Genomic DNA, 15,754 nt, shown 5'->3' on the forward strand with positions numbered 1-15,754 from the left:
ATTGAATGGGATGGAAAGCATAGAGAGACTGGACAGTGAAAGTTGTGTAAAACCAAAATTTATAAAAAATAAATCAGTGATCATGTGGGCAGAGTCAAGGTGGCAGATTAGAAGTAATCTAGCTGAACTCTCTCAATAAACCCCTCTAACCAAGTTTAAAATAATGACTTGAATCAAATTTTGGAGAGGCAGAGACAATGAAAGTTTGAGATGAGACATTTTTTGGGTAAAGAAAACTTAGGAACTTGTCAGCAATTTGTGACGCCAGGATTAAGCCTGATAGGAGCCCACACATAAGTGGCAGCAGTAGCTGCCACAATAACAGCAGCAATTTGGGGAGCTCTCAACTCAGAGACACTAAGGAGAAGGTCAGAAAACTGATCAAAAAGAGATTACAGAGACCCTTTGCATGCACTGAGTACAGCCAGCATGGATTAGCATCTCTATTGCCCATATGTAGTTGTGGGTCACAGTTCCAGGGTAGAGGGAAGCACTGGGGGTGGAGGCAGTTATCAGTGAAAAAGGAACAGTGGCCTTGGTTATAGTTCCAAAGCAAAGAAAGCACTAGTGCATGTGGATGCAGGGGACCAAGAGGCCCTTCCTGGATAAAGATCAGAATGTAGACCAGGAGACCAATGACCACATCTCTCCTAAGTTCATACCATTTTGGAAGACCCCAAACTCTCAGATCTCCAGAACTAATTCTAAAAACAGTAGCACCAAAAACAAAACAAAACAAAAACAAAACAAAACAAAACAAAAAAAAAAAAACCTGAAGCTTGGGAGAGTGCCTCTTCACCCCATACAAACAGATCACAACTTTAACATAAAACTAAAATTCCAGAAATAAGGGGAAATGATCAAAGAACAAAAAAGATTTGACCTTAAAAATCTTTTATGGGAGGCAACTAAGGGGCTCATTGTATTTGAGAGCCAGGCCAGAGATGATGAGAGGTACTGGGTTCAAAGGTGACATCAGACACTTCCTAGCCCGGTGACCCTGAGCAAGTTACTTAACCCCATTTGCCTCGCCCTTCCCACTCTTCTACCTTGGAACCAATACACATTATTGATTCCAAAATGGAAAATAAGGATTTTTAAAAAATAAAAGAATTTTAAAAATAAATTTAAAAAATCTATTAGAGTGGCAGGGAAGATAAACACATAAATTCAGAAGAAAACATTATGAAAACAGCTATAAAAATGCTCACTGGATCTGAACCCAACAAGTATTCCTGCAACAGTTAAAGAAAGAGATTAAAGTAGCAGATGAAAATGGGGAAAAGAAAAGAGTGATGCAAGAAAATTATAAAAAAGAGAATGAACAGCTTTTTTTAAAAGGCACAAAAAAATCCTGAAGAAAATAAAACTTAAAGGCAGAAATGGCCTAATGGTAAAAGAAGGCACAAAAATTCAATGAAGAAAATAACTTTTTTAAAAAACCAGAAATAACCAAATGGAAAAAGAGGTACCAAAATCTCATTGAAGAAAATAAGTTCCTTGAAAATTAAAATCAGGCAAGTGGAAGCTAGTAATTCTAAGACACATCAAGAAACAATACAACAGAATCAAAAGAATAAAAATATAGGAAAAAATGTGAAAATTCTCATCAGAAAAAACAGCTGTCTTGAAAAATAGACTGAGGAAAGATAATGTAAAAATAACTGGACTCTATGAAAGCCATGATAAAAAAAAAGAGACTGAATATTATATATCAAGAAAGCATCAAAGATAACTGCCCCAGTATTTTAGATCCAGAGAGCAAAATAGAAATCAAAAGAATCTACCAATTACCTCTTGGAAGAAAATCCCAAGTGAGAACTCCCAGGAATATCCAAATTCCAGAGCTCCCCAGGTCAAAGACAAAATACTTCAAGCAGCCAGAAAGAAACAATTTAAATATTGTGCTTCTACAATGAGGATCACACAAGACTTAACAGCTTCCAAATTAAAGGGGCAGAGGACTTAGTATATGATATTCCAGAAGGCAAAGGATCTAGAAATATAATCAAAACCCATCTAGCTGAACTAAGTATCATTCCTTAGGAGAAAAATGTTATTTACTAAAATAGAGGATTTTCAGGCATTCCTGATGAATAGAACTGAATAGAAGATACAAACTTGACTCAAGATATGCAAAAAAAAGAGGTAAAAGAGGTAAACATGAAGGAGTAATTATGAGGGACTCAGTAAAGTGTAACCCCTAAGAACTTTGTCATTATTAGGGCAGTTAAAAGTTTACCTAAACGGCATGAATATATGAATTATTTTGAAATAATCTCCAAAAAAATGAAGGGTTAGAAAGGGAGCATTAGAATGGGGAAAATTTCTCATTTAAAAGAAGGGTATAAGGAAGAACTTTTATAGTGGAGGGGAAAAGGGGGTGGGCAATTCTTGAACCTCATGCTCATTAGAATTCATTCACAAAAATTCATATACACCCACACTTACAACCCAGTTGAGAATAGAAATGTAACTTAGTTGTGAGCCAATCCAACCATTCTGGATGGCAATTTGGAACTATGCCCAAAGAGCTCTAAAAGACTGCCTACCCTTTGATCCAACCATACTATTGCTGGGTTTGTACCCCAAAGAGATCATAGATAAACAGACTTGCATAAAAATATTTATAGCCACACTTTTTGTGGTGGCAAAAAAACTGGAAAATGAGGGTATTCCCTTTAATTGGAGAATGGCTGAACAAATTGTGGTATATGCTGGTAATGGAATACTACTGTGCTCAAGGGAATAATAAACTTGAGGAATTCCATGCAAACTGGAATGACCTCCAGGAATTGATGCAGAGTGAAAGGAGCAGAGCCAGAACACTGTACATAGAGACTGATACACTGTGGTAAAATCGAATGTAATGGGCTTCTGTACTAGCAGCAATACAATGACCCAGGACAATCTGGAGGGACTTATGGAAAAGAATGCTACCCACATTCAGAGGAAGAACTACAGGAGAGAAAACACAGAAGAAAAACAACTGCTTGAACACATGGGTTGATGCGGACATGACTGGGGATGTAGACCTAAAAGGACCACCCCAGTGCAACTATCAATAATATGGAAATAGGTCTTGATAAATGACACATGTTAAAACCAGTGGAAATGCATGTTGTATATTGGAGGGGGCATGGGGGAGTGAAGGGGAAAGTAAGAACATGAATCATGTAATCATGGAAAATTTTTCTAAAAAATAAAAAGAAAATAAAAAAGAAATGTAACTTGGTCAACAGGGAAATATAAAGGCAAGAGAATACGATATAGGTGGGTGGGATAATAAAAGGGGAGAATAGATTAAGGAAGGCAATGTTTAGAAGCAAAATAAACTTTTGAGGAGGGGCAGGAGAAAAAGACAGAGACAAAAAATAATCCAGGAAAATGGGATGAAGGGAAATACACAAATAATAATCTTGATTATGAATGTAAATGGGGTATGCTCACTTATAAAATGGAGGTGGATAGCAGAATGAATTAAAAACCAGGATCCAGCAATATATTGTTTAGAAGAGATTCACTCAAAACAGAAAACACCCAGAGTTAAAATAAAGGGCTGTAGCAAAATCTAATATTTTTCAGCTGAATTTAAAAAAGCATTTTTCTAAAAAGAAAGCTTTTTTTTCCTCAAATATGTAATGAGTAAAGAGCTGAGTCAAATTTACAAGAGCCATTCTTCTATCCATGGTAGGCACAGTTTAAGAAGAAGAAATCAAAGCTACTTATACTTATGTAAAAAATAATTCTCTAAATCACTGTTAGAGAAATGTAAATTAAAACAACTCTGAGGTACCAACTCACACCTATTATAGAAATAAGAAATGTTAGAGAGAATGAGGAAAAGAGGTGCTCTGTTGTGGTTCAGCCATTGTTTTTGAAGAGGACTAGGGGCATTTTGGAGTAATAGGTTAACTTGTATTTAAATTAGACTTAAATGAGGCAGAATTGCAAAAAGTAATCAGCCTCATTCTCTCTTCCAGTCATCAAGTCCAATGACAAGACAAAAGTAGGGATGACTAACAATATCCCAGACTGTAACTAAGCTCAAAGTATTCCAAACCTGTCTGCTTTGGAACAAATTGTTCTCATCTAAGAATTACACCTAGGGAAGTCTTCCTGTGCTTCAGGTAGACATCCCCTAATTCACTGATAAGTTTGAGGCCTGTTGAACTATTGGTGGAATAGTAAATTGGTCTAACCATCCCAGTGAACAATTTAGAACTAGAACCGAAGTTTTTAAAGCTGTGCATACTCTTTGATCCAATAATATCACTATTGGTTCTGTTTCCTAAAGAGATTAAAGAAAAGGAAAAGAACCTCTATTTTATAGCATTTTTTTTTTTGTGTGTGTGTGGTGGCAAAAAATTGGAAATCTAGAAAATGCTCATTAATATAATTGTGATGGAGTTTTATTGTGCAATGGGAAATAACAAGGGAAATAATTTCAGAAAAAAACATGACAAAGGCTTTATGAACTGATGCAAAGTGAACTGAGAAGATGATTTTGCATAGTAATAGCAATGTTGTAATAGTGATCAACTTGGCTATTTTGATAAATGTCAATGATCCATTACAATTCCAAAGCGATCATGATGAAAAAATACGATCTAGAGAAAGAACTGATGAACTCTAAGTGCAAATTAAAGTGTAATTCTTTTACTTTCTTCATTTTTCTTGCCTTTATTGAAATATGGTTTGTATGGAAATACTTTTGCATGATTTCACAGGTATAATTGATATTATGGTGTCTATCTTTTCCACTGGTGGGATAGAGCATGGGGGGGTGAGGTGGGGAGGAGGGATAGAATTTGGAACTCAAAATTTAAAAAGAAAAGAATGTTAAAAAGAAAGAAATAATAAATTATTAAAAAGATATATATTTTTAAAAGCTGTGTTGTTTTGGCAAGTCACTGAATCTCTTTAAAAATAATTTTCCTTAGCTTTAATGGGTGTATGTTAAAAGAAGTTATCAAGAATCATTTTAACCACTAACATTTTATGATTCTCTTATATTTCCCTAGACTATGTAAAACAGTTAAATTAGAGGGTTAAATAAATCTCTTCTATCTCTTATATTGTTTGATTTTTTATTTTTATTTTCATCAGTGATCCAATAGTTTCAAAACAAAAATTTCCTCAACTAAAGTATTATTTAAAATTTCTATTAATAAAGATTTAATCAAATCCTTCAGCCTCTCCTGAAAGGGGATGATTTCTGAAACTTTTGTCTTTACAGTTTGCCTTTTCTGAACATTTTCCAGTTTGTTAATTTCCCTTTTAAATTGTGGCACTTAAGGCTTATATGAACTATACCACTGATGGTTAACTACTGCAACTGAGGTTATAATTAGTCTGTTTTCTTTCTTCTGGAAATAAAATAATAAAGCCAAAGTTTGCTTTATATCTTTTAAAACTATTGAATAATTTTGATTAAATATTTAAATTTTAGTTTTTTTTAAAATAGTATCTCTACTGAATAATTTTCAAAAAGGTATATGGTCAGATCAAAGGGTTACATGACCTAGGTATATAAAGGGACATATTATGAGCAAATTAGAAGAAAAGGGAACCTTATCCATTACCTATAAGATTATGGATAGGAGAAAATATTATTAAGCATTATGAAAAGTAAAACTATTAAAATTATGAAATGTGAAAAAAACAATTAATTTTTAAAAAATTTTTAGAAAAATTTTCCATGGTTCCATGATTCATGTTCTTGCTCTCTCTCCTCCCAACCCCCAAACCCCCATAGCGGATGTGCATTTACACTGATTTCTTCATGTGTCATTGTTCAAGACCTATTTCCATATTATTGATAATTGTTCTAGGGTGGACATTAAGAGTCTACATCCCAAATTATGTTTACATTAACCCATGTGTTCAAGCAGTTGTTTATATTCTGTTTCCACTCCTGTAGTTCTTTCTCTGAAGGTGGGTAATGGCACTATCATCCACTCTCCTGTTGGGCTGCAAAGACTCTACTCTTGGACTAGCTCCATCTCGAAGACTTGGGGGCACATATTTCCCTGTCTTGCTCTGGTCTGCCTGCACAGGCTCCAACTCTCTAGGCATCTTCTCCTTCTCCCCGTGGACAGCCCCAGCTCTTCACTCAGTTCCCTCTGCACAGGTCCCAGTGAGGCTTTGTAAGGACAATGAGTGTTCAGTGGTCACCCTTGCAGATTCGACATGACACAATCTTCTGCCCCTTCAGCTTGTTCACTGAGTCCTCCTCTTCCTGGCAATTCAAGTTCTCTTTGCTGGTAATACATGTCATAGAAGCATCATTGCTAACAGTAATGGTGGCCACATTTGGGTCAAGGGAATCAAACTCTGAGTTGCCAAATTTCCTCAAATTCTTTCTCCTTGCAACAGCCTTAGATGCCTTCTCAGTTTCAATTCTAAAGGTACCAACAATCTTGAATTTCTTGCCATCTTCTTCTATTTTATATTCAGTGATTTTGATATTCCCATTGATGACTTCTTTGGGGGCAGGGAGAGGAGCACCAGGTAGTAGCTCTGGCTCATTGTTGGGCTCTCCTGTGGCCAACAGAATCCCCTTGAGGTGCACACTGGTGACATACTTGTCATTAACTCCTTCTTCCTCCACCTGGTCTGCCCATCTGGGCTTCGAGTCAGTCTCTGGTTAGTATCATCTGGGATCTTCCACGTAGCCTGAGCCTGGGCCCTGTATTATTATTTTTTTAATTACAGAGAGATGGCAAGAATTTTGCTTCAGATTTCTAGGAGGACATGCAAAAAACAGGCATAGAATAGGAAGGTGTGGGTGGATAACATTTTCCACTGAGGAATAATGTACTAATATTAAAAATCAGAAATAAAGTTAAGTAAAGACTTATTTGAAATAATTGAAATATTTATGCACATTTGATGGTTTTGTAAAAAAAGTAAAGAAAGTTTCTCTATCTTTATTTCTGAGTAGCCAAACCAGGTTAACAAAGATCAAAATTGTTTCTATGCATGATGGAGGAAAGAGACAGAGACAGAGAGATAGAGATTTCATTATTTAGTCAAGAAAGTCTTTAATATGCTCTAGAAGAAAATGAATGGCACAATAATATCCAAAAGAGTTTAAGTGATACATGTTTTTGGAAACAGAAAATCTTCCAGACAGTTAATTTAGAGTAGGGAAAATTTTGGCATTCGTGTGCTTATAATTTTAGTTTTATGTTTTAGTGAAGAGTCCATCAATAAGTATTCAATATTTGATATGCGTGTGACACTTTGTTTAGCATTCTAAGAAAAAATGAAAGATGTTTTTGTTGTTATTTCCCTAAAGAAGTTCACAATAATTGACGAAAGTCTATCTTTAATTCAAGGAAGCTCTGAATCCCATTAACCCTCTCTCATTCTCTTTGATTCTTTTACTGATTCTTTTTACAAATCCTAACATCAAGGATTTCCTTGGTGTACTAGAAATCTTTTTCTTTTAATGTTTGTTAGTAATGTAATTAGAGATATAACACAGATAAAATAGTATACTTACATACAAGTGTTCAAGGGATTATAGATCTAAAGCTAAAAAGGATCTTATCAGTTAGCCTCCTCATTTGACAGATGATGTAACTGAAGTTCAGAGATATAAAAATGACTAGTTCAAAGTAACATAATGTATTACTGTGAAGGGATTCAAAATAGGGCACTATGAGAATTTAAGAAGAGGGCAGTGAGGATTGAGCAAATCAAGGAAGCCATTGTATACAATATGAGATATCAACTTGGCATTTTAGGATTTAGAAATGGAGGGGAAAATAGAAATCATTAGAGGTTAGTTTTTGTGTGGTGGGGAAAAAGTGATGAAAATGAATTTGGCATAATCAATAATTGACAGTATCTAAGAAGAGAGTACAATGTGAGAAATAGTGTATAATATATTTGGATCTGGAAGATGGAGCTAGATTTTTGACAGCCTAAGAAACCTGAAGGAAAAATAAAATTTATGTCATTAGAAGCCTTTGTACTTTTTTTGGAGTAGGACAGTGATATGGTAAAAGCAGTATTTTTGCAAGATTAGTCTTTTTACAGAATTCTGAATAAGTTGGATAAGTGAGAATGGAGATGGAGATTGAGAAGATTTGGGGTTAGGCAATTAGTGAGAATATGTTTGATATGAAATGTGAAATTTCCACTAATAATAAGGGAAATAGGGAAAATGGAATTAGTTCTCAAAAGATTTTGAATCAAATTACTAGATTTTCAAATGAATATAGTATGTAAAATAAAGTATAATCTTTATTCTGTACCTTTACGAAAATGTCAGTACAAAAAAAAAACAATAAATGAATAAAAAACCCTATGGTAATTAGTGCCAGATCGTACAAAGAATAGGAAGAAACAAAATATATCAGAGATGATTCTAACTGTCAAACAAAAACATTGACATAATGACAGCATTGCCAGAGATGGGGGAATAATGAAATGGAACCGATTTAAGATATTCTTCTGAAAGGTAAGATCACTTTTAGAAGGATCTCTGTAATCATACTTTAGAAGACATCATATTAGCCTCTAATTTCAATAACCCTTAACTGCAAATAGCTTCCTAAAGTAGATTTAATGCATATTAATCTAAAGGTGGGAGAATGGTATTCTATTTCTCCTACTTACTATGACATGAATTGTTTTGTAATCAACTGCATATGTCAGTCTTATCCTGCCTTTGATTTTATTCCTAGTTCCTTTGTTTTATGGAATATTACATTCTATACCTTCTGGTCCTTTAATGTAGAATCTGCTAGGTCCTGTGTAATCCTGACTGAGGCTCCAAGATATTTGAATTGTTTCCTTCTGGTTGCTTGATATATTATCATTTTGGCCTGGGAGATCTGGAGTTTGGCTATAAATAGTCCTGGGTTTTTTAAGTTTGGGATCTTTTCCAGGAAGTGATGGGTTAATTGTTTCCATTTCTATTTCCTGACAGTACTACCTGATTATTTCTAGCAATATGGTATCCAGATTCTTCTTTAAGTCATAGCTTTCAGGCATACCAGTGAGTGTTAGGTTCTCTCTCTCTTGGATCTATTTTCCAGATCTGTTATTTTTCCAGAGAGAGTTCAAGTTTTCCTATATTTTCTAGTTTTAAATTTATTTCACTGTTGCCTGCTGTTTTATGGAGTCACTAGCTTCCATTTGTCCAATTCTAATTTTAGGGAGCCACTTTCTTTTGTGATGGTTCATTCTTACTTTTTAAGGAGTTAATTTTTGTTTGAGGTTTAGTATTTCCTTTAGTAGGGAGATATTTTCTGCTGTAAGATTATATCTATGTTTGATTTTTTTCTTTTTTCATTTTTCTTCCAAATTTCTTCTTATTTTTTTATCTTCTTTTGGAATTCATCCAGGATTTTGTCCAGGAATTTGGTCCGATATCCTTTCACATTTTCCTTTAAGGGAACACATTCTTTCATTTCTATATTATTGTCCTCTTTTGAGCCTACATTTTGGTCATATTTGATGCTGAAATAGTTTCTCAGTATTGGATTTTTTTTTGCTGTCTTTTGCTCATTTTGCCCATGCAGTTTTGATTGATTCATGCTGTCTCTGCTGCACCAGGATTTTTTGTGAAGCATTTTAAATTTTGTGTTAGTCTTGGCCACCTCTGAGCATTTCTTACTTTGCCATCTTAGCTCTATCCTGCATTTGAAGATGTGTGTGTGTGTGTGTGTGTGTGTGTGTGTGTGTGTGTATGTTTCCTTCCTCTGTGAAGGAAACCAATGACCTCAAATATCTACTTTTAAAACTATTTCCCTTTCACGTAGCATGAAGAATATATTTTTGTTACCTGGATTGGTAAAAAATCATCACATATAGAGCTGGATAGGAATGTAGAGTTTATTTCATCTAATACCTCCATTTTATTGATAGAAACCTTAAAGTACAAATATATGATCTTAGAATTGGGATGGGCCCTGCAATTCAAGAGTTTGACCTTCTAGTAAGTGAAAAAATCCTTGACATAACTTCCTTGGGCTCTGATTTTATACTTTAGTAATGGGAGTTTCATCATATACCAAGGGAGCATGTTAACTTTGCTTAGGCAGGGAGGTAGATAGCATAGTGGGTAGAGTGCTGGCCCTGGAGTCAACCAGTCAGTAACCTCTGAGTTCAAATCTGGTTTCAGACACTTACTAAGTCACTTAACCTCTGTTTAGCTCAGTTTTCTCAGCTGTAAAATGTGGGTAATAAAAACACCAACTGTTTAGAATTATTGCAAGGATCAAATGAGATGATATTTTAAAAGTGCTTCATACAGTACCTGGTACAAAATAGATGCTATATAAATGCTTATGCCCTTCTCTTCTATTTTCTCATTTCTACTTTTTCTCTCTAAATTCACTGGTCTGTTTCTTTTTCTTTTTTTTTAACCCTTGTACTTTGGCATATTGTCTCAAAGGTGGATGATTGGTAAGGGTGGGCAATGGGGGTCAAGTGATTTGCCCAGGGTCACACAGCTGGGAAGTGGCTGAGGCTGGGTTTGAACCTAGGACCTCCTGTCTCCAAGCCTGGCTCTCAATCCACTGAGCTACCCAGCTGCCCCATGGTCTATTTCTATTAAGACTTCTTACCACCTGTTTTAGGTTCTTCCTTGGCTCTTTTCTTCCTAAGCCATCATATCTAATAAATTTCAAAGTCTTGCCAATCCCCCATTCAGAATATTTCTCACATCTATCCCCTTTTCTCTTTTGTACGGTCCTCTAGTTCAGGATTTCATCACCTCTTATTTGGACTATTTTAAGTACCTTTCAAATTGTGCTCTCTGCTTCCATTAAAAAAAATCCAATTTACCTTTTATATAGCTGCCAACATAATCTTCTTAATAGCAATTTGGCGGAAAATTGGCTTTGTACATCATCTTATGCCACAATAAATATTCTAAAAATATAAAGTCATACCATAAATGGCAGAGGAGAATTGAAGGTTAAAATTTTTAGAAATATGAATAGGAGGCGAATCTGAAACTAATTTTGGCATAATAAATATTGCTAAAGTTAAAGAAACATTTTGAATATATAAAATGAAAAGTTTTGTGTGAACAAAAACATTTCAAAAGAAAATAATATAAGATTGGGAGGAAATTATTGCAGACATTTTTGATATGTGACATCTAAAATCTCTTATAACTTATCATATTTCAATGGTGAGACTAATTGAAATTTTGTGCAGGAATTTGAGGATCCAATCAGTCCTTAAATCAGCAGGCTAGATATTTAGTTTTTCATTTAATATGGAAGACTTAAAAGAGAAGACATTGTTATTTGCCTATACTCATTTAAGGGATTGGGAGGAAGTGACATCAATGGAATGGTACTAGGGAAGCATAGTATACCCCTAGAGATCAAGATTGATAAACTAGAATGTATCTCACTGGGGTCAGGGCAACCACTTCCAAAGCAGAAATGAGAAGAAACAAGGGAAGGGATTCAAACAGGTATCTTGCTCTAGGGCATCTTGGGCACATTGATTTTCAGGGTATGGCAGCATATAGTCTAGGTAGACACTAGTATTCTACTTTAGGGCATTGTAGGAAGCTCCAGGGCTAGAGCAGCCTGCTTTAGTTTTGGGTCATGGCTTTTTTAGGGATTATATTTGGAAAAGAATGGTTTTGTTCAGGCCAATCTGTTGATTTCCTGGCCCTTGAGGTTGCAGTCAGAGTATAGTCAACTAGATAATCGTAAGTCTCTAGCCTGGAATAGGTTAAATATTTGAGGAGAGAATAGAGGAGAGAATTCTAAAGAGTCATGGCTTAAAGGAAGAAGGTATCAGGTAGAAGCAGGATATATGAATAATAAATAGTGAGGCTGTTAAAAATAGAAAGACAAGAACAGAAAAGCCAGAAGTTTCTCCAGACTTCAATAGAAATTGACACAAATTTGTACAACTAAGAACCTTTCCACAGTATACATTGTTTTTTTCTTATGTTGAACCTAAATCTGACATAGCATCCATTTCCATCCTCTGGAATGAGTTAGAAAATTCTTTTCCTTCTTCTAGAAAAATATCTCTCAGATATTTCAAGATAGTTATCCTGATTTGCCTTCTGTTTCTGAACTAAGCAAAAAGTTATTAATTTCTTTAACCATCCAAATATAAGATAGTCCCATCTCTCTACAGTTATGTATATTTAATTATTGTTTTCCTCTAAGCTTATTAATTTACGCCTTAAAATGTTTGCTCAGAATTTAATACTACACTAGATGTGATCTATGTTAGAGCCAATGGACTACCCAACTCTTTTAACATTCTATATCTGTTTATGTAGTAGAAGATTAAGAGCAGGGATAGTATACTGGCACGTATTGATTCTGTGTTCACCCAAAACACCCAGTTTTGTTTGAGAGTACCTGCTGCCAAGTCAGATCTCTCCCATCTGGTACATAGGGAATTAATTTTTAACCTGAATGTAGTACTATGCATTTTCCCTATTAAATTTTAATTTTTCTTTTAATCATTATTTTATAATGATTTTATTGTATTGTATTAGCTTGTATCCCACCTTTGTGTCATCTGAAAAATTGATGACAGTCAATCATGCTGTATTTATTTTCATCATCATAGGAAAAATGATAAGGCTTGGTAAAGTTCAGAGTCACTATAGCATTCCAATGACGTTTTCTCTCTAGAATGACAATTGAGCAGTTAGTGAACATCCTAAGGGTAGATCAGCCACCCAGAATACACCCTAAAATATGGTAATTCAGTCTATACTTAACTCTCTCATTCAGAAGAATACCATGTAGAAATTTTGACAAATATATTCAGATGAAATCAAATATATTTTTGCTTCTGGAGTTTCCTCTTACTACTAACTTAATAACATTATGAGAGCATATCATCAGGAGATTTTTGACTTGACTTGCTAAACTTCAATAAACCCACGTTGACTCCTCATAATGATTATCACAGTGGTGCTTCTAGTATATTTCAGTACTTTAAGAAACTGTTGTTCTTATTATGGGCATGCTTGAAAATGATTTCAGCTATTTCATGACTTGATGGATGTTCTTTGAAAGTTATGGTATCAAAAAAATTCGACACTGTGTATTCAATGGCAGAAAAAACAAATTAAGGAAATATGACCCATGATTGAGTGTTGTATGAGTGTGCAAAGTGATTGGACAAGGAATTGAAAAGTGGAGTGCTATGTATAACAAATTTCATTACTGTAAGGTAATTGCTCTGAATGAAATGAGACCAGACTGAGGGTCTGATAGAGCTGGAGGAAGAGAGAAATGTTGAAAAGGAAAGAGAGCATCAGAAGGAAGTGAAACAAGGCGGGGGGAACCTTTGATCAGAGAGAGGAATTTCAAAATTCAAGATCACAGAAGTGAAGTAGTAGTATTGGAGATTCCAAGTTCACTATTAGTGCCCTTTTAGCTTTTGCATAGTTGGACATGTTTGGATTGGAGGAATGGAGTTAACAATAGACAAAATATTTTCTGTGACAGACTCATGCCAATTTTTAACTTCTCACTATCTCTAAGGAGATAATAAGGGAAATAAGCTTCTGAGCTTCTTTAGAGTTAAGAACTTTGTCTTATTAATAATTTTATTCCCTAGTTCCTAACATAATGTTTTGCATAAATGAGACAATTAATACATTTTTGTTGAATGAATAAATGCAAAAAGAACTTTTAATTTTTATGATGTTCCAATTCATTGAATATACAAGCAATTAAATATTATGTGACCACAGTTAACTATACAAATTTCTCAGATTTTAAAACTTATTTGTATAGTTCTGGGCTTTTGTCTGTCAGCAGAGTCGATATATTACTCTCTAAGAGCATACTTTCAAAGATTTGAATGGCAGACTTCATTAACCATTAGCATTTCTGAATTAGTTTAAAATTCACCAAAGATGCAGTAAGTGATTTTAGAGATCCTTTCATGCAACATTTTCATTTCAAAAATGTAGTAAACCAAGGCCAAGAGAGGTTAATTGAATTATTCAAGGTTATAGTAGCTGAACTGGAAAGGAAACCCAGGATATTTTTCTGATTGGTACCAAGTCTTTGTCCCATTTTGCTATGTGATTAGAATGTGTATTCTTAAGCACAAATGTGTTTTTCCAATTTGGATTGTTCATGAGAACTAGGACCTCTAGCTTCCCTGGTAAAAATTCCCAGACTAATATCTTACATTTATTTAGGACTAATCTTTCCAAATGGCTTTCCCATTTATTATTTCATTTTATCTTCCAAATCTGTGATTCACTTAGATAGACCCAGTTTTAGACTCAGAAACTATACTGTCTTCCAGTCCCATAGTCCTAAATTACTAATTGTTTGGGCTAGAGCCATAAGAGTTCGGACATAATTAATACAACTCCATCATTTTATAGAGAAGGAAACTGAGGCCCAGAGAAATGAAATGACTTTCTTAGAATTGTAGACATTTTAAGTTACATAGCTGAGATCCAAGTTATTTGAAGACTTCAAATCTAGTCCCAATGCCATTGCACCAATGCAGCCTCTCAGATTTCATAAGCAGTTCACTTAAGGAAAATTCCTGAAATAAAGAAAAATGCCTCATAAGGAAGCAAGGTAGAAATATTCAGGCTAATAAGCTTTTAGGTAGTGCAGTGGCTAGAGTGTTGCATCTGTGATCAGAGAGACATGAGTTCAAAATTAACTCACTTCCTCAGGCACCTAATAACTGTGTGAGTGGACTTTTCATTTCTGTCTCAGTGTCCTCAATTGTAAAATGCAAATCATAATAGTACTTAATGCCTATGGTGTTGAGATTATCAGATGTGATAATATTGGCTGTTTCCTTCCTACTACCCTTGAGGTAGATTATTTTCAGATATTTATGGGAGCTTAAGTTACTCTTATGATTACTTATAAGTCATTGAATAACTAGAACTAGAATCAAGTAGAAAGAAAAATCAAACCCATTGCCCCTGAGTTTCCCAGTAAAGATGGTCATATAATTATTTTATATGTAACCATTTAAAATACCTTGTGAAAGAAATATCAATATTATAAAATTGTGTACAAGATTAATATGAGTTAAGAATGCCAAAACACTCTACTGCCCCCTACCAAATCAGAACAAAAAAACACTGATTGAAATTTGGGTATAAAATGTAGGAGAGATTAGTTTTACTTTATATTCTTTAATGTACTATGAGTACCCTAACTAGACTTTTGCTTTCAGCCCACAGTATTCAGGTAGAGACTAACATCAATTTCTTTACTCCTTTTAATTTTCTTTTAATTTTTATAGTTTCATTATTTTATTATAACATTTTACTAGTTACATTAAGCCCAAGAAGACTGCACATCCTCCTTGAAGAAGAGGCCCCTAAGCACTCAAAAGTTTGGCTTAACCATTTGGGACAAAATGAATGGATGAGGAAGTTTTATATATATATTTAGTAGGATTCATTGATTAAAGTGTTAAAAAGCATAATAATAAAAATATAAAACATATATGATATAAAATATATAATATATGAAACAGAAAATATTAAAATATAAGAAATCATTTTCACATTGATTTATTCATTCATTTAGTATGTTTATCATGCCAGTTAATGGTGCTATAAGGAACAGCTAACATCCTGGCTAACAAAGTCAGGATTCAAAGATTAGATCAGAATTTAGAAGACTAAAACACCAGACTAAACCCAATAAAATACATTTTCTAATGGTAAAATATTATATTTGGATTTTCTAAAAAATCAATTGCATAGTTAAAAGAGAAGGGAAACATAAGAAGATGAACAAAC

The 15,754-nt window shown here is 34.2% G+C and overlaps 1 protein-coding gene and 1 pseudogene across 3 annotated transcripts in view; one reads left to right on the top strand and one right to left on the bottom strand.

The window, feature by feature from the left end:
- Positions 1-15,754, top strand: part of NLGN4X (neuroligin 4 X-linked) — a 331,168-nt gene that overhangs the window by 19,834 nt on the left and 295,580 nt on the right. The window lies entirely within an intron of this gene.
- LOC123239170 lies at positions 5,932-9,874 on the bottom strand (annotated as a pseudogene).

This window comes from Gracilinanus agilis, chromosome 3 (assembly GCF_016433145.1).
Source record: "Gracilinanus agilis isolate LMUSP501 chromosome 3, AgileGrace, whole genome shotgun sequence".
Taxonomy (NCBI): Eukaryota; Metazoa; Chordata; class Mammalia; order Didelphimorphia; family Didelphidae; genus Gracilinanus; species Gracilinanus agilis.